The sequence below is a fragment of the Colobus angolensis genome, unplaced genomic scaffold (assembly GCF_000951035.1).
Source record: "Colobus angolensis palliatus isolate OR3802 unplaced genomic scaffold, Cang.pa_1.0 Scaffold121, whole genome shotgun sequence".
In the NCBI taxonomy this organism is placed as follows: domain Eukaryota; kingdom Metazoa; phylum Chordata; class Mammalia; order Primates; family Cercopithecidae; genus Colobus; species Colobus angolensis.
The window spans coordinates 808,232-828,615 of NW_012113253.1; positions in this window are offsets into that span (position 1 = coordinate 808,232).

The window sequence follows — 20,384 nt, forward strand, 5'->3', positions numbered from 1 at the left end:
GATGGGGTTTTCTAAATATACAATCATGTCATCTGTGAACAGGAGTTTATTTTTTTATATTGTATAAGATATGCATCTAATTTTATTCTTTTGTATGTGGATATCCAGTTTTCCCAGCACCATTTATTGAAGACCCTGCCCTTTCCCCACTGTATGTTCTTGGCATTTTCATTGAAAGTCAATTGACCATAATGTATGTATTTATTTCTGGGTTCTTTATTCTGTTTCTTTGGTCTATGTGCCTGTTTTTATGTCAATACTATGCTTTTCTTCTACTTATATTTTAGGTTCAGGAGGTACATGTGCAGGTTTGTTACATGGGTAAGTTTTGTATTGCTGCAGCTTGGTGTACAAATGATCCCCTCACCAAGGTAGTGAGTATAATACCTGATAGGTAGCCTTCCAACCCCCACCTCTCTCCCACCCTCCCCACTAAAGCAGTCCCACTGTCGGTCGTTTTCATTTCATTTTTGTGTCCATGTGTATTCAATACACAGCTCCTGCTTTTATGTAAGGACATGCAGTATTTGGTTTTCTGTTCCTGTGTTCACTTAGGTTTTGTTAATTTTTTAAAAAATTCTTTATTTGTGTCTGTCTGTCTGATGATTTAAAGGAGCGCTCTTCAGGTTCTGAGATTCTTTCCTCAGCTTGGTCTGTTCTGTTGTTAATGCTTCCAACTGTATTTTGAAATTCCTGTAGTGAATTTGTTCATTTCCAAAAGTCCAGTTTACTTCTTTCTTAAAATGGTTATGTGGTCTTTCAACTCTTCAGATTGTTTTACGGTTTCCCTTGGATTGGGTTTCAACTTCCCTTTGTATCTCTGAGCTTTGTTACCATCCAGGTGCTGAATTCTATGTCTGATATTTCAACCATTTCAATCTGGTTAAGAACCACTGCTGGGGAGCCCGTATGATCATTTGGAGATAAGAAGTCACTCTGGCTTTTAGAGCTGCCAGAATGCTTGTGCTAGTTGTTTCTCATCTGTGAGGGCTGATGTTTTGTTATCCTTTGGCACTGCTGCCGATGGGGCTCTTTGTTTTTAAACGATCTTTATTGCCCTTGAAGTTTTGACCATGGTGCAAGTTTGTATACTGAATGCTTCATTTCTGGTTGCTCTCAGAGGTCCAAGGTCCAGATTTGCCCTACTGGGCTTTGTGCTGTAGGACCTGGGACTAGGTCTGTGGCTTTGTCCTCTTGTCCCTTGAGGTCGAGCCCTGGCTGGGCTGGAGGGGCCAAGGAGCTACCAGACCCACCGGCAACAGCACTCTCTAGGAGAGGTGGAGGCAGGTGGGTGTAAGTGCTTCAGTGGGGGCTCCATGGAAAGGAAGCACACCCCAGCAGGGGTTATGGCGGCACTGTAGGTGAGCATTCTCCGGCGGGGCGGCAGTGGGGTCACCGGCAGATCCATTCTGGTGGGAGGCTGTCAGCAAAATCACTCCTGTGGGGCAGTGGGGTCCTCTGGCAAAAGCACTATGGTGGATGGCCCCTGCCAAAAGTGCATCAAATTAAGGAGTAGCTGAGGCTGCTCTGCATGCAAGTATAGCCAGGCAGGGACTCTAATAGGTGGCCGGCACAGAGCAGGCACACAGATCAGACTCCCTCTAGTCCCACAGGATAGACATCCCTGCTATCTCTCCAGGTCTGGCAGATTACACAGGTCAAAGCCTCTCCTTTAGGAGCTGTTCAGGGCCTGGGATGAATCTCAGTGCTTGGCAACCCCATGCACGATTTACCGCATCCTCCCACTTCAGTCTTGGTGTCTAGGTCATCTCTCTAACCTCCCTCAGTGCCTTCTCTCAGATGATCTGTTCCAAAGATGGCAGTTTACTCAATATTCTGTTCTATCTGGGTGGAATAAAGTACTCCTGGCTATGTCTGGTGGGCCATCTTGCCTACGTCTCTATATTATGCTGTTCTCATTGCTATCATTTTGTAGTGGATTTTGAAATGAGCTAGTGTGATACTTCTAGCTGTGTTCTTTTTGCTCAAGATTGCTTGGGCTATTCAGGGCCTTTTATGGTTCCATACAAATGATAGAATTGTTCTTAAGATTTCTTTGAAAATTGTCATTAGAATTTTTGTAGGATTTCATTTAACCTGTAGATCATGTATGGACATTTTAACAATATTAATTCTTCTAATCCATGAATGTGAGATATCATTCCATTTATTCGTGTCAACTTATTTCATCAATGTTTTATAGTTTTCAATTTATTGGTCTTTCACTTCCTTGGTTAAACTTGTCCCTAAGTATTTTATTTTTGTAGTTATTATAAATGGAATTGATTTATTGATGTCTTTTTGGGATAGTTTGTGTATGAAAACACTGCTGATTTTTGTGTGTTTATTATGGTATCCTAGAACTTTACTGAATTTGTTAGTTTTCAGTTTTTTAGTGACATCTTCAGGGTTTTCTGTATGTGGAATCATGTTGTCTGCAAACAGACATTTTAATTCTATCCTTTTTAATTTGCATGTCTTTTTTTCATAATTGCTCTGGCAAGGACTTCCAGTACCACAATGAATAAAAATGGTGGTAATGGGTATTCTTGTCTTGTTTTGGGGTCTTAAAGGAAAAGTATTAAACTTTTCCCCATTGAGTATGACATTAGCTATGGGCTTGTTGAATGTGGCCTTTATTGGGTTAAGACACATTCCTTCTATTCTTACTTTGAGAGTTTTTAATCATGAAAAGATGTCAAATTTCATCAAATGTCTTTTCTGAATCTGTTGAGATGATCATATGGCTTTGGCCTTCTTTTTATTTAGGTGGTGTATCACACTTACAGATGTACGTATGTTGAACCCTCCTTGCAATCCAGAAATAAGTCTCACCTGATTGCAGTGATTGTAGTGTGTAATGTGCTACTAAAATAGGTTTGCTAGTATCTTGTTGAGGATTTTTGCATCTATGTTTATCAGATTTAGTGGCCTGTAATTTTCTTTTCTTGTAATGTGCTTGTCTGGCTTTGGTATCAGGGAAATGCTGACCTTGTAAAATGAGTTTGCAATTATCCTCTCTGTTTAATTTCTTTGGAAGTATTTGCAAAGGATTTCTTTTTTAAAATAGGTGGTAGAATCTGTATGGAAGCCATCAAGTCCTGGACTTTCCTTTAACAGGAGACTTTTTATTACAGATTCAATATCCTACTCATTATTGGTGTCTTCAGATTTTCTATTATGATTCAGTCTTGGTAGGTGATATGGTTTGGATATTTGTCCTTTCAAAAATCTCATGTTGAAATATGATCCCCAATGTTGGAGGTGGGGCCTAGTAGGAGGTGATTGGATCATAGGGATGCATCCCTCACAAATGGCTTGGTACCCTCCCCACAGTAATGAGAGTTCTCCCTCTATTAGTTCACACAAAATCTGATTGTTAAAAACAGTCTAGCACTTCTTTATATTTCTTCGTTCCATCTCTAGTTCCTTCTCTCACCATGTGACATGCCTGCACCCTCTTCTCCTTCTTCCATGAGTAAAAGCTTCCTGAGACACTCACTGGAAGTAGATACTGGCACCATGTTTTCTTGTGCAGTCTGCAGAACCATGAACCAAAATAAACTTATTCATGAATTACCCAGTATCAGGTATTCCCTTTATAGCAATGTAAAATGGATGAATACAGTAGGTATTATATGTAGGTTTTATATTCCTACAAATTTATCCATTTCTTACAGGTTATTCGATTTGTTGATATGTAATTGTTTATAGTTGTCTGTTACAATCTTTTGTATTTCTATATCTCAGTTGTAATATCTCTCTCATTTCTGATTTTTAAAAATTTGGTTTCTCTTTTACTGTAAGGTTTGTTGATTTTGTTTATCTTTGAAACAGTTCTTATTTTTGTTCATCTTTTCTAATGTTTTCTCATATCTGTTTAATTTATTTCTGCTCTGATCTTTATTATTTCCTTCCCCCTACTACTTTAGCTCAGTTTGTTTTCTTCTTCTAATTCCTGGAAGTATAATGCTAAGTTGTCTATTTGGCATATTTATTCTTTTTCAATCTAGGCACGTACTGCTCTAAACATTCCTCTCAGGGCTGCTTTCGTTGCATCCTTTTAGTTTTTGTGTATCATATGTCCATTTTCATTTCTCTGAAGAAATTTTTTAATTTCTGTTTTCTCTTTGACTCATGGGTTGTTTTAGGAGCATGTATGATTTCCATATATTTGTGAATTTTCTGAAGTTCCCCCATTATAGACTTCTAGTGTCATACCATTGTGGTCAGAAAAGGTACTTGATATGATTTCAATCTTCCTTGTTCAATTTGTTATGACTTACACTGAGGCCTATCATATGATCTTTTCTGGAGTGCGTTCCATGTGCACCTAAAAAGAATGTGTATTCTGTTGCTATTGGTTGGATGTTCTATGTATATCTGTTAGGCCAATTTGGTCTAAAGTGCAGCTCAAATCCAATGTTTCCTTATTGATTTCCATCTGAATGGGCTGTCCAGTGTTAAAATCGTGTTATTAAATTCCCTATTACTCTTGTATTGTGGTCTGTCTCTCCCTCCCTCAAATCTATTAATATTTGCTTTAAATATTTTTGATATTCTAATGTCAGATATGTATATATTCACTATTTTAATAGTCCCATGATAAATTGACTCATTATCATTATATATTGACTTTATTTGTCTTTTTTAAAGTTTCTCACTTAAACTCTATTCTGCCTTATATGACCATTGCTCCTTCAGCTATCTTTTGGTTTCCATTTGCAGGAAATATTGTCCCTTTCTTCAGTTTCAGTCTATGTGTGTCCTTATAGATGAAGTAGGTCTCTTGTTTGCAGCATGAGTTTGCATCTTGTTTTTTATCCATTCATTTACTCTATGTCTTTTGATTAGAGAATTTAATCCATATACATTCAAGGCAGTTATGACAGGTAAGTATTTGCTACTGATATTTTGTTAATTATTTTCTAGTTGTTTTGTAAATTCTTTCCTCCTTTCTTCCGCTCTTGCTAACTTCCTTTGTGATTAGATGATTTTCTTCAGTTGTATGCTTTGATTCTTTTTTATCTTTTGTATATTCTCTTTAGGTTTTTGGTGGTTACCATGAGTCTTACATAAAACATGGTATTTATAATATGCTATTTTAAATGGATAACAACTTAACTTTGATTGCATAAAATAATACCACACTTTTAATCCACCCTTCCCACATTTTTGTCACATTTACATCTTTTTATATTGTATATCCCTTAACAAAGTATTGTAGCTGTTTTTAATAGTTTTGTCTTTAAGCCTTCAACCTAAAGAAATAAATGATATAAGTGATTTACACACCCACCACCATTAAACCCTCACTACAGTATTCCATAAAATCATTACAGTATTAGGCTATCTTGAAGTTGGCTGACTACTTTCTTTTACCGGTGAGTTTTATATTTTCATATGTTTTTGTGTTACTATTTAGCATTTTTTAATTCAGTTGGAGGAACTCCCTTCATCATTTCTTGTAAGACAGACCTGGTGGTAATAAAATTCCTCAGCTGTTGTTTGGGAAACTTTTAATCCTTCAATTTCTGACATACTGCTTTGCCAAGTATACTATTTTTGGTTGCCAAAATTTTTTTTTCCTTTATAACACTGAAAATATAATTCCATTCTCTCCTGGCCTATAAAATTTCTCCTGTGAAATGCACTGTTATTGAAACTCATTTTTATGTGATCTGCTTTGTAAAGTTTTGCTGCTTTTCAGCAGTTTGATCATGTCTTAAAGTAGTCTTGTTTGGATTAAATTTCATCGAAGACATTTGACCTTCCTGTACCTACTTTCCTTAGATTTGAAAAATTTTCTGCTGTTAGTTCTTTAAATAAGCTTTCTAATACTTTTTCTTAAGCTCCCATAACTAGAACATTTCTTTTTTTGAAGTTATCCCATAAATTTCATAGGATTTGTTTATTCTTTTTTACTCTTTTGTTTTTCTCCTGACTATATATTTTTAAATAGCCTGTCTTCGAGTTCATAGATCCTTTATTCTGTTTGATCAACTCTGCTGTGGTTGCTCTCTATTGTACTTTTTCATTTCATTATCTATTTCTGCTTCAGAATTTCTGGGTTTTAAAAAAATATAACTTCAATCTCTTAAATTTCTCATTTTGGTCATGTATTGTTCTCTTGATTTTTTGTTGAATTGTTTTTCTGTATTTTCTTGAAGTTTGCTTAGCTTCCTTAAAAACAAATTATTTTGAATTCTTTGTCAAGCAAGTCATATATCTCCATTTCTCTAGGGTCAGTTACTGCTGCTTTAAAGTAGTCCTTTAGTGACATGTTTCCCTGATTATTTTTGAACGTTGTGGCCATGTGTTGGTAGTTATGCATTTAAAGTAGACTTATTTTAGTCTTTTAAAACTGGCTTCCTCTGGGAAAGCCCTTCACCAGTTAACCAACCCAGAGATTCTATAAAGGCTGTCTAGTGTGGTCCATAGGCAGACATGCTGTTGGAGCCCTTGGGCAGCCTAAGTTGTGCCTGGGTCAGCAATTTGACTGTAGTGGCCTCTGAATCTATGGGTTTGTGTCTGGAGCTGATAAACAGGCCCTTAGGGTGAGACTGGAGCCTGAAGTTACATGGAGCCAGCATGAGACCTAGGTCTACAGGTAGTCCCTGGAACTGGGGTAGGCCGTAAGACTGAGTCTGCAGAGACCATCCAAGCCCTGGGATGGGCCTGGTGCCTGGGTCCACTGGGACAAGTCTGGAACCTGGGTTCATGAGGGCTGGCATGGTGCTAGGGTAGGTCTGGATCCTGAGTTCCTGAGAACAGGCCCATATCCAGGGTCCTTAGCAGCTGGCCTGGAACCTTGATTTACAAGGATAGTCTGGAGCCTTAATTCTTGATGGTTGACCTGGCACCAGGTCCTACTGGAGTGGGCCTGGACCCCGAATCTACTGGAGTTTGGAGCCACAGGAAATAATCTGGAGCCTGGGGCAAGCCTGGTTCTAGGGCAGGTTTAGAGACTGGGACCATGAAGGTAAGCACATGGGATCTGTTTTGGAGGTTAGGTCCAAGAAAGCTGTCCTGAATACTGGATCAAGTTTGCAACCTGGATCCACAGCAGTGGTTCTAGAGCCTGGGTCCATTGGGGGCTAGCCCAGTGCTGGGATCTACTGGGATAGACCTGGGTGGACTTGAGTGTGGGGTTGCAGCAGGCAGCTTGGGAGCTCCCTAGGGCTCCAGGAACTGGCTTGGCCTTGGGAAGGCCTGGAGCCCATGTCCACAGGTGCTGACCTCATCCTGAGGGCTCCAGAAACTGACCTGGCCTTGGGAAGGCCTGGAGACTGTGTCCACAGGTGCTGACCTCATTCCTGAGGCCAGGAGTATTGATGGAGACCTGATTCTGGGCTGTCTTAGAAACTGGAGTATGCTTGTATGCTGGGGCTGCAGGGGCAGGCCTGGCACTGAAAAAGCCTGGAGCCTGGGTCTTGAGGTAGGCCTGGTCCTTGAGTGGGCCAGAAACTCAGGACCCCTGGAGCTGGCTCAGTATTTTAGTCTTTCCAGAGCCTGGAGCCACTGGGTTTGTCTTGGCTTGTGAGACAAGCCTGGAATCTGGAATTGTGTAATCTGTCCTGTCACCAAAGAGGGTCTGAAGTTTGTGGCCAAGAAGATCTGTACTGTGCTGGTTTTTAGTTGAGCAGGCCCAGTATTGGGATCTGAGGCAAGGTCCAGTACTCACTTTATTATCCTTCCCCATGCAGAGGGTCTCTCCATCCTGTTCTATCTCTGGTTGGGAGAGGGGTGACATAGGTAATGTAAAACTGTTCTTCCTGCCCTCTTAAATGCATATTTTCTTATTTTTCTGCTATGCCCAGGTGCTGTAATCTCTCATCTGGTTTCTTTAGCTCTTAGGAAGTATTTTTGTGCATGAATAGATAAAATTGATGCGTCTATGGGAGATTAGAGCTGGAAAGCCCTATTCTGCCATCTCATTAACATTCCCTCCTGATGATATTTTTTATACTTTGCTATATTTTTCAAATTATCTTCAAGAAAAGGAAGGATGGCTAAGGATATAATACAAAATTAAAGTTTGTTATTAGAAAGCTTGGGAGTCAATGATACAAAAGTGAAACCATTTATTTATTTATATTTATTTATTTATTTAGTTTTGAAACAGGGTCTGACTCTGTTGCCCAGGCTGGAATATAGTGGCCCAATCTCAGCTCACTGCAACCTCCACCTCCCAAGCTCACACAGTCCTCCTATCTCAGCCTCCCAAGTAGCTGCAACTACAAGTGCGTGCCACCACACCCAGCTAATTTTGGGGTTTTTTTCTCACATTTTTTTGTAGAGACAGGGTTCTGCCATGTTGCCCAGGCTGGTCTCAAACTCCTAAGCTCAAGCAGTTTTCCTGCCTTGGCCTCCTAAAGTGCTAGGATTATAGGTATGAACCTCTGCACCTGGCCTGAAACCATTTAAATGGGGCAAAAGAGTGCCTCCATACTCAATTCAAATAAATAAGACAGAATCAATTCTAGGTTAGAAAAAAAAATGGTCTTTAAAATTCAATAACTAACCAGAGAACAATATTTTTAGGAAAAATGTTTTCTTCCTAATGAGAGAAAGGAATCATTGTCCATATTCAGAATTGGGATTTCAGTCTTTTTTTTTTTTTTTCTAGTTACCTTGTGTTTCTTCTGACTGATGTCTACAACTCAGTGTTTGTGTTACTGAAGTCTGTGTCATCTACTCCATTGTTAAATCATATTTGAGACCATGTTGTAACATGTTATATGAGAAACCAAGCACGGACAAGTCTTGAGACAGGCACCTGTATTCATATATTGCCTTCAGCACTTTTTCTGAATGTTAGCCAGTTTCTTAACTTCCATCCCAGTTTCATCTTCAAGATGTAGATTATAATGTCAAAGAGTTTTAAGATGATTAAATGGATAATTCTTGTAAGCTGGTGATAATCTCTTCCAGTCTACTCTGAAACTGCACCCTTCCCACCTCACTGTCACTGCTCACATCCAAATCCAGGCCCATCCTCATCCCTCTTTTTCTTTGACACCCCACCTCCAACTTGTCAGCAAATTCTGCTCTCTCTGCCTTCAAAATAAATGCAGGCTCTGATCACTTCTCACTATCTCCACTGCCACCAACTGGGTAAAAACTGCCATCATCTCTTTCCTGGATTATTACAGCAGCCTCCTATCTCCCTTGCTTCCTATGATAAATTATCTGCAAATAATGACGTAAGCCAAGTCATGTTATGCCTCCACCAAAATCCTTCAATGGATGCCCATTCTTGCTCAGAGGAAAAATAAATTCTACAACCAAGTAGTCTAGGAAGGCCTACAAAATCGGATCTCTCACTCTCTCTGAGCTTCATTCCCACTAATTTTCCCTGTAATACTTTTCTTCAGCCACACAGGTATCCTTACAGTTCATCTAAGACAAAAAGACACATCTTGCTTCAGGACCTTTGCACTTGCTGTTCTCACTCATGCCATGCTTCTACTCTAGCTGGTCCCATGGTTTACTCTCACTCCTTCACATCTTCACTCAAAAATAATCATCTCAACAAACCTTCCCTATTTAAAATTGCAAATCTGCCTTTTGAATGCTCCATCCCATTTCCTGGTTCTATTTTTCTCTTTAACATGTAGTATTCTCTAGCTTAATAATGTTATTTAAGCTATTTAGAATACCACTGGTATTCTAAATATAGTAAGAATTTGATGTAACCCTTGGGCCTAGAACAATGTCTGGCATCTGATATCTAAAAATCATTTTTTAGTGAATGAATGAGCACATGCCCTCAGAACAGTATCTCAAAGATAGCAGGCACCATATAAATTTTGAACTACTTTCATGTTTTTTGATAATACCATGAAATCACTTAATTGAAAAGAACAAACACTTTAGCTAATATAAATTTTTAGAAGGCAATCATCTGACCTTTATGTAAGCTCTTTCTCAACAGGGCATTTTCTACCAAACAAAGCAGTCCATTTCATTTTTATATCATTCTGTTTGCTAGCCAATGACAGGCTGAAATGTGTCTTCTGAGATGTTCTACTCATTGATGCTCTGGTTACCCTCTGCAGTTGCACTAAGTTGCAGACGTTGGATGGACTCATTCAATTTCTACATAAGGAAGCATTCTGAATGTTTGAATATAGCTTGAATGTCAAATTTAAGTCTTCCCTTTGGGGAAATAAAAAACTTTAGACAAATTAATATAGCATAGTTTGAACAAAGAATGATTCATGAATCAAGCAGCACCCAGGACCAGTAGAGGTTCAGAGAGCTCTGCACAGCAGTGTGAGCAGTGAGGTTCATGAAAGCAAAGTAGGGAAACCACCTAATTGGCCTCATCTAGGCATCTGACTTATTTGGGCATGGTGTGAAGATTGCCTATGATTAACTGAAACCTGGCTGTTTGTTATACTCCTGAGTTAGGTTTCTGTTTGTTATGTAGGAACTCAAAGTATGGAGACGCTTCAGGCTCATGGACTCTTATTTAATGTAACAATTCCCCCTTTTTCGTCAGTCTCTCAATCTTGAAAGATTGACCCAAACATTAAGCATTGCTGCCACTCTCTCATGATGGATTTGTTTGGTCTCAGTATGAAATCCACAAATTATGATGTCAGACTAGTTGAGTGATTATTCTCTTCTTAACCTGGAGTGTGACCATTTGACACACAGTGGATGGATACAGAAAAGTATGTAAGACTCTTGAAGATACAGTGCACCAGGGGGCTACTATGGTAGCTATCAGATAGTGAATACTAAGACTGAAGTATATTCTTTAACAGGATCTGCCATAAACCAAACTATTAAAATCACATAAATTTTATAAAATGAGCCAGAAGAATCTACTTGTTTTAACAAGGTAAGATGTATCTTGATTTCTTAGAACTGAGTTTCTACTATATCATGCACATTTATCCACATGCAACAAGTGATGTCAACTATCAAACTACCTGTCCTGTTTAGACAATAGGTAGTCCAAAGCAAACATTATGTTAAATGACATTAGTAAGAAAAGTTAAAGAAAGAAGTTTGCTAGGCAACTATAGTCTTTGCACTAGAGTCAGCTAGAGTGATTAATGTTTGAGGCAGATTTCTAATCATGACCTCACTTATATTTATGCCAAGCCAGGTAAGCAGCATTTTACTAAAAATGCTTAGAGAGATTTCTGCCTGCTGTAATGTAAATTAAGAAGTATAGACCAATATTCAGTTTCTAATTTGTTATGGAGTGGCAATGTGGCACTGTTAGTATCTCTAATTCACATTAGCCCCTTATTTTCTACTTATTGACACATTGAGTTGGCCATGCCTATGATTGGTTGGTAAATCCCGCACAGAAAAAAAATACATCTTATAGGAACACAACAGAGATGTTTCCTGTGGGATACCATGTACATAGGGGTCACTGGTATCAAAAAAAAAAAAAAATAGGACTAGTAATTCTTACCTAAGCCTCCATTATCTGAATCACTGCATTGTTAGATGGCACAGTAAATTAAGGAATGAGGGTTTGTGTTGGTTTGTTTTGTGTTGCTATAAAGGAATTCCTGCGCCTGGGTAATTGACAAAGGTTTATTTGGCTCATAGTTCTGCAGGCTGTACAAGAAGAATGGGGTCAGCATCTGCTTCTGGTGAGGGCTTCAGGAAGTTCCCGGTTATGGTAGGTGGTGAAAGGGGGAGTAGGCATGTCACAGGGTGAGACAGGAAGCCACAGAAAGATGCCAGGCTCTTTTAAACCACCACATCTCACATGAACTAACAGAGTGAGAACTCACTCATTACCATGGAGAGGGCACCAAGCCATTCATGATGGATCTGCCCCCATGACCCAAACACCATCTACCAGACCCCACCTACAACACTGGAGATTACATTTCAACATCAGATTTGGAGGAGACAAATATCCCAAAGATATGAGGGTTATAAATTTACCTACAAGCTGTCAAATTATCTCTCCTATAAGTTGTGGTTTTATTATTCAATTTCTGGCATAATTTAACTGAAAATTTCACTACAGGTTTTCCCTACTGTTAGATTTAAGCAAGGAATCCCAACATCTAAATTGAGAGCCCTAACTTTATAGAAAGAATTACATGTGTAATTTGAACAAATAGTCACACTGGGGATATCACACGCAATTTGTTGCATGGTGAACTAGAGAATCTAGATCATGTAGGATTTAGTTTTGACATGACATAGCCAATATTCAGTTAAGTTCCTTATGAACACTATCAATTGTGAAATCTTTATTATCACATTACTTTTCCATGTATAAACAGAAAAGAAACACAGGGAAAAGAGGGAAAACGACAAGTGTTTCTTGAAGAAAACAAAAAAACGAAAAGACTTGGTCCATGATTTTAGGAACGGTTTCCACATCTTGGATGTCATCTGCTTCTGAGTAGAAACCTACCTGGTCAGTTTTACCTTGAGATCTGCAATGGGTATAAAGTTTCGAAAGTCTTGGGTTGAGAGATGCAAACCCAAGACTTGAGGCCCTGATGTTTTGCTGCAGTATCAGTGGTGAAAATCTGGCATGGCCTTCCAACAGAGCTCAAGGATAGTCTTTCTCTGGTGTCCAAAAGGTCCTGTCTCTGGGTACTAGATGATGAAAGTTCTGATTGTTCCCAGTTGGCGGCAGCTTTTAGTTGGTAAAAATACATTTTGGCATAGTGCATTAAAGCCTTCTAGTATTTAGTCATAGCAGAGATTACAAGCACAAGAGATACATGAGGTTCTATTACTAGGTACAGAAGTCTCCCAGTAAGTATTTTATTAGGGGTTAAATTGAATATTACAGTAGGAGTGGATCCAATTGCCATCCAGGCCATTGATAATAGCCAAGGGAATCTAGTTGATTTAGTTAGCTTTGTCAATTTGTTTAACATTTTTTTGATTTAGGTTTTTGGGGAACAGGTAGTGTTTACACGAATAAGTTATTCAGTGGTGATACCTGAGATTTTGGTACACCCACCACCCAAGCAATGTACACCGTACCCAATGTGTAGTCTTTTATCCCTCACCCCGCCCCCACCACCCTTTCCTCTGAACCCTTAAGGTCCATTATATCATTCTTATTCCTTTGAGTCCCCATAGCTTAGCTCCTACTTATGCGTAAGAACATATGATGTTTGGTTTTCCATTCCTAAGTTACCTCATTTAGAATAGTGGTCTCCAATTCCAACCAGATTGCTGCAAATGCCACTATGTCATTCCTTTTTGTGACTGAGTAGTATTCCATGGTGTGTGTGTGTGTGTAAACTCACATTTTTTAATCCACTAGTTGAGCACTAGCTTGGAATGGTTCCATATTTTTGCAATTGTGAATTGTGCCACTAAAAATGTATGAGTGTAAGTATCTTTTTCGTGTAATGACTTTTTTTCTGCCGGGTAGGTACCCAGGAGTGGAATTGCTAGATCAAATGGTAGATCTACTTTTAGTTATTTAAGAAATCTCCACACTGTTTTCCATAGTGTTTATACAGGTTTACATTCCCACTAGCAGTATAAAAGTGTTCCCTTTGCACCACATCCACCCAACATCTATTATTTATTGTCTTTTTTATTATGCCTTTCTTGCCAGAGTAAGCTGGTATCACACTGTGGTTTTAATTTCATTTCCCTGATAATTGTGTTGAGCATTTTTTTCATGTTTGGCCATTTTTTATATCTTCTTTTGAGAATTGTCTCTGTCCTTAGCTCATTTTTTGATGTGATTATTTGTTTTGTTCTTGATGATTTGAGTTCCTTGTAGATTCTGGATTTAGTACTTTGTTGGACACATAGATTGTGAAGATTTTCTCCCATTCTGTGGGTTGTCTGTTAATCCTGCTGATTATTTCTTTTGCTGTGCAGATGCTCTGTAATTTAATTAAGTCCCATATATCTTTGTTGTATTCTTGGTAATGAAGTCTTTGCCTAAGCCAGTGTCTGGAAGGGTTTTTCTTATGTTATCTTCTAAAATTGTTATGGTTTCAGGTCTTAGATTTAAGTCTTTGATCCATCTTGAGTTAGTTTTTGTATAAGGTGAGAGATGAGGATCCAATTTTAGTCTTCTGCTTGTGGCTTGCCAATGTCCTTTCCCCACTTTGTTTTGGTTTCCCTTATCGAAGATCAGTTGACTCTAAGTATTTGGCTTTATTTCCAGGTTCTCTATTCTGTTCCTTTGGTCTATATGCCTGTTTTTATGTCAGTACCATGTTGTTTTGGTGACTATGGCCTTACAGTTTGAAGTCAGGTAATGTAATGCCTCCTGATTTGTTCCTTTCTCTTAGTCTTGCTTGGCTATGTGGCCTCTTTTGGGGTTCCATATAAAATTTAGGATTGTTTTTTCTAGTTCTGTGTAGAATGTTGGTGGCATTTTCATGGGAATTGCATTGAATTTGTAGATTGTTTTTGGCAGTATAGTCATTTTCACAATATTGATTCCCATCCACGAGCATAGGATGTGTTTTCATTTGTTTGTGTCATCTATGATTTCTTTCAGCAGTGTTTTGTACTTTTCCTTGTAGAGGTCTTTCACCTTGGTTAACTATATTCCTAAGTATTGTATTTTTGCAGCTATTGTAAAGGGGGTTGAGTTCTAGATTTGATTCTCAGCTTGATCACTGTTGGTGTATAGCAAGGCTACTGATTTATGTACATTAATTTTGTATCCTGAAACTTTGCTGAATTCATTAATCAGTTATAGGAATATTTAGAACTCCTAGGGTTCCAAAAAATGAGTTAAAGAACTCCTCTTTTTGGATGATTCTTTAGGGTTTTCTAGATATACCATCATGTCATCAGCAAACAGCAACTGTTTGACTTCCTCTTTCCCAATTTGGTTGTCCCTTCTTTCTCTTGTCTGACTGCCCTTGCTAGGACTTCCAGTATTATGTTCAATAGTAGTAGTGAAAGTGGGCATCCTTGTCTTGTTCCAGTTCTTAGGGGGAATGCTTTCAATTTTACCCATTCAGTATAATGTTGGCTGTGAGTTTGTCATAAATGACTTTTATTACCTTAAGGTATGTCCCTTCTATGCCGATTTTGCTGAGAGTTTTAATCATAAAGGGATGCTGGAATTTGTTGAATGCCTTTCTGGGTCTATTGAAATGATCGTGTGATTTTTAATTCTGTTTATGTGAAGTTTATGTGTATTGCATTTATTCACTTTTGTATGTTAAACCATCCCTGCATCCCTGGTATGAAACCCACTTGATCATGATGGATTATTGTTTTGATATGCTTTTGGATTCAGTTAGCTAATATTTTAGTGAGGATTTTTACATCTATGTTAATCACGGACACTGGTCTGTGTTTTTTTTTTTTTTTTTTTTTTTTGTTAGGTCCTTTCCTGGTTTTGGTATTAGGGTGATACTGGTTTCTTAGAACGATTTAGGGAGGATTCCCTCTTTATCTTTTGAAATTGTGTCAAGAGGATTGGTACCAATTCTTCTTTAAATATCTGATAGAATTCAGCTGTGAATCTGGTCCTTGACTTTTTTTTGTTGGTAACTTTTTAATTACCATTTAAATATCACTGCTTGTTATTGGTCTGCTTAGAGTTTCCATTTATTCCTGATTTAATCTAGGAGAGTTGTGTATTTCCAGAAATTTATTCATTTCCTCTAGATTTTCTAGCTTATGTGTGTAAAGCTATTCATAGTAGACTTGAACAATCTTTTGTATTTCTATGGTATTGGTTGTAATATCTCCCATTTCGTTTCTAATTCAGATTATTTGGATCTTCTCTCTTCTTGGTTAACCATGCTAATGGTCTATCAATTTTATTTATCTTTTCAAGGAACCAGCTTGTTTCATTTATCTTTTGTATTTTTTGTTTCAATTTTATTTTGTTCTTCTCTAATCTTGGTTATTCTTTGTTTTCACTGGGTTTGGGTTTGGTTTGTTCTCAGTTCTCTAGCTTCTTGAGATGTGACTTTACATTGTCTATTTGTGCTTTTTCAGACTTTTTGATATAGGCATTCAATGCTGTGAACTTTCCTTTTACTACCATCTTTGCTGTATCCCAATGGTTTTGATAGGTTGTGTCACTATTATTGTTCAATTCAAAGAATTTTTAAATTTCCATCTTTATTTCATTGTGTACCCAGTGATCATTTAGGAGCAGATTATTTAATTTCCATGTATTTGCATGGTTTTGAGGTTCCTTTTGGAGTTCAGTTCCAATTTTATTCCGCTGTGGTCTGAGAGAGTACTTGATGTAATTTTGATATTCTTAAATTTACTAAGACTCCTTTTGTGGCCTATCATATGGTCTATCTTGGAGAATGTTCCATAAGCTGATGAAAAGAATGTATATTCTGCAGTTGTAGCTCAGAATGTTCTATAAATATCTGTTAAGTCCATTTGTTCTAGGGTAGAGTTTAAGTCCATTTTTCTTTTGTTGACTATCTCGACGACCTGTCTAGTGCTGTCAGTGAAGTATTGAAGTCCCCCATTATTATTGTGTTGCCATCGATCTCATTTCTTAAATCTAGTAGTAGATCTAGTAGTAATTGTTTTATAAATTTGGGAGCTCCAGTGTTAGGTGCATATATAGTCCCTCTTAGTCCGTTTTAACTGCTGTTAAAGTTTGTTTTGTCTGATGGAAGAATAACTGCTTCTGTTTGTGTTTGGTATCCATTTTCACGGAATATCGTTTTCACCCCTTTACCTTATGTGACTCCTTATGTGTCAAGAGAGTCTCTTGAAGACAGCGGATACTTGGTTGGTGAATTCTTAATCATTCTGCCATTCTGTATTTTTTTTTTTTTTTTTTTGTGATCTCAGCTCATTGCAATCTCTGCCTCCCAGGTTAAAGGAATTCTCCTGCCTCAGCCTCCTGAGTAGCTGGGATTACAGGCATGTGCCACCACACCTGGCTAACTGCATTTTTCATAGAGACAGGGTTTCTCCATGTTGATCAGGCTGCTCTTGAACTCCCAACCTCAGGTGATCTGCCTGCCTTGGCCTCCAAAGTGTTGGGATTACAGGTGTGAGCCACCACCCCCAGCCTATTCAGTATCTTTTAATTGGAGCATTTAGGCCATTTACATTCAATGCTAGTATTGAGATGTGAGGTACTTTCCTATTTATTGTGCTATTTGTTGCCTTAATACTTTGTTTTTGTTTTTAACTTAAAAAGTTCCAGGATACAAGTGCAAAATGTGTAGGTTACATAGGTATACATTTGCCATGGTGGTTTGACGCACCTGTCAACCTGTCATCTAGGTTTTAAGCCCTGCATGCATTAGCTATTTGTCCTAATGCTCTCCCTCCCCATGTATTCTCATTGTCCAACTCCCACTTATGAGTGAGAACACGCAATGTTTGGTTTTCTGTTCCTGTGTTAGTTTGCTGAAAATGATGGCTTTCAGCTTCATCCATATCTCTGCAAAGAACATTATTTAATTCCTTTTTATGGCTGCATAGTATTCCTTGGTGTATATGTGCCCATTTTCTTTATCCAGTCGATCATTGATGGACATTTGGGTTGGTTCCATGTCTATGCTATTGTAAATAGTGCTGCAGTAAAAATATGTGTCCATGTGTCTTTATAGTAGAATGATTTCTATTCCTTTGGGTATATACCCAGTAATGGAATTGCTGGGTCAAATGGTATTTCTGGTTCTAGATCCTTGAGGAATTGCCACATTGTCTTCCAGAATGACTGAACTAATGTACATTTCCACCAACGGTGTAAAAGCATTCCTATTTCTACACAGCCTTGCCAGCATCTATTGTTTCCAGACTTCTTAATAATTGCCATTCTGACAGGTATGAGATGGTGTCTCATTGTGGTTTTGATTTGAATTTCTCTAATGATCAGTGATGCTGAGCTTTTCTGTTTTATTCATGTTTGTTGGCTACATAAACGTCTTCTTTTGAGAAGTGTCTGTTCATATCCTTTGCCCACTTTTTGATGGGGTCATTTTCTTGTAAATGTAAGTTGCTTGTAGATTCTGGATACTAGCTCTTTGATGAGTAGATTACAAAAATTTTCTCCCATTCTGTAGGTTGCCTGTTCACTTTAATGATAGTTTCTTTTGCTGTGCAGAAGCTCTTTAGCTTAATTAGTTCCCAATTGTCAATTTTGGCTTTTGTTGCCATTGCTTTTGGTATTTTCATCATGAAGTCTTTGCCCATACCTATGTCCTGAATGGTATTGCCTAGGTTTTCTTCTAGGGTTTTTGTGGTTTTGGGTTTTATATTTAAGTCTTAATCCATCTCGAGTTAATTTTTGTATAAGGTGTAAGGAGGGGGTATGGTTTTAGTTTTCTGCATATGGCTAGCCAGTTTTCCCAGCACCATTTACTAAGTAGGAAATCCTTTCCCCATTGCTTGTTTTTTTGTCAGGTTTCTCAAAGATCAGATGGTTGTAGATGTGTGTGTTATTTCGAAAGTCTCTTTTGGTACCAGTACCATGCCATTTTGGTTTTTGTGGCCTTCCAGTCTAGTTTGAAGTCAGGTACCAGGACAGTTCCAGCTTTGTTATTTTTGCTTAGGATTGTCCTAGTTGTATGGGCTCTTTTTTCGTTCCATACGAAACTTAAAGTATTTTTTTCTGATTCTGTGAAGAATGCCAATGGTAGTTTGCTGGGAATAGCATTGAATCTATAAATTACTTTGGGCAGTATGGCCATTTTCACGATATTGATTCTTCCTATCTATGAGGACGGAATGTTTTTCCATTTGTTTCTGTCCTGATTTCCTTGAGCAGTGATTTGTAGCTCTCCTTGAAGAGGTCCTTCACATCCCTGTTAGCTGTTCTCCTAGGTATTTTATTCTTTGTAGCAGTTGTGAATGGGAATTCATTCATAATTTGGCTCTCTGCTTGTCTGTTGTTGGTGTACAGGAATGCTTGTGATTTTTGCATATTGATTTTGTATCCTGAGACTGCTGAAGTTGATTATCAGCTTAAGGAGTTTTGGGGCTGAGACAATGGTGTTTTCTAAATATAAAATCATGTCATTTACAAACAGACAACTTGACTTACTCTCTTCCCATTTGAATATCCTTTATTTTTTTCTCTTGCCTTATTGCCCCGGCCAAAACTTCCAATGTTTTGTTGAATAGAAATGGTGAGAGAGGGCATCCTTGTCTCATGCTGCTTTTCAAAGGGAATGCTTCCAGATTTTTCCCATTCAGTATAATGTTGGCTAAGTAGCTCTTATTTTCAGATATGTTCCATCAAAACCTAACGTATTGAGAGTTTTTAACCTGAAGGGATGTTGAATTTTATTAAAAACCTTTTCTGTATCTATTCAGATGATCATGTGGTTTTTGTCACTGTTTTTGTTTTTGGTTTTTGTTTTGTTTTTTTTTTTTATGTAACGCATTATGTTTATTGATTTGTGTATGTTGAACCACCCTTGCCTCCCGGGGATGAAGCCAACTTGATCGTGGTGGATAAGCTTTTTGATGGGCTACTGGATTCAGTTTGCCAGTATTTTGTTGAGGATTTTCACGTTGATTTTCATCAGGGATATTGGCCTAAAGTTTTGTTGTTGTTGTTGTGTGTCTGCCAGGTTTTGTTATCAGGATGATTTTGGCTTCATAAAATGAGTTACAGAGGAGTCCCTCCTTTTCAATTGTTTGGAACAGTTTCAGAAGGAATGGTACCAGCTTCTCTATGTACCTCTGGTAGAACTGGGCTGTGAATCTGTCTGGTCCTGGCCTTTTTAAAGTTGGCATACATTATTACCTCACTTTCAGAACTTGTTATTGGTCTATTCAGGGATTCGACTTCTTCCTGGCTTAATCTGGGAAGGGTATATGTGTCCAACAGTTTATCCATGTCTTTTAGATTTTCTAGTTTATTTGTGTAGAGGTGTTTATAGTATTCTATGATGGTAGTTATATTTCTGTGGGGTCAGTGGTGATATCCCCTTTATCATTTTTTATTGCATCTATTTGATTCTTCCCTCTTTTCTTCCTTAATCTAGCTAACAGTCTTTTAATTTTTTTTTTTTTTCCAAAAAACCAGCCCCTGGATTCATTGATTTTTCTTTTAATTGTGAAGGATTTATTGTCTCTACCTCCTTCAGTTCTGCTCTGATCTTATTTATTGTCTTCTGCGTTTTTTTGGATTTGTTCTTGCTTCTCTAACTCTTTTAATTATTAGGGTGTCAGTTTGAGCTCTTTCTAGCTTTCTGATGTGGGCATTTAGTGGGCATAAATTTCCCTCTTAACACTGCTATAACAGAATCTCTGTGTCCCAGAGATTCTGGCACATTGTCTCTTTGTTCTCATCGGTTTCAAAGAACTTTGTGATTTCTGCCTTAATTTCATTATTTACCCAGGAGTCTTTCAGGAGCAGGTTGTTCAATTTCCATTAGCTGTGTGGTTTTGCGTGTGTTTCTTAATCCTGAGTTCTAATTTGATTGCACTGTGGTCTGAGAGACTGT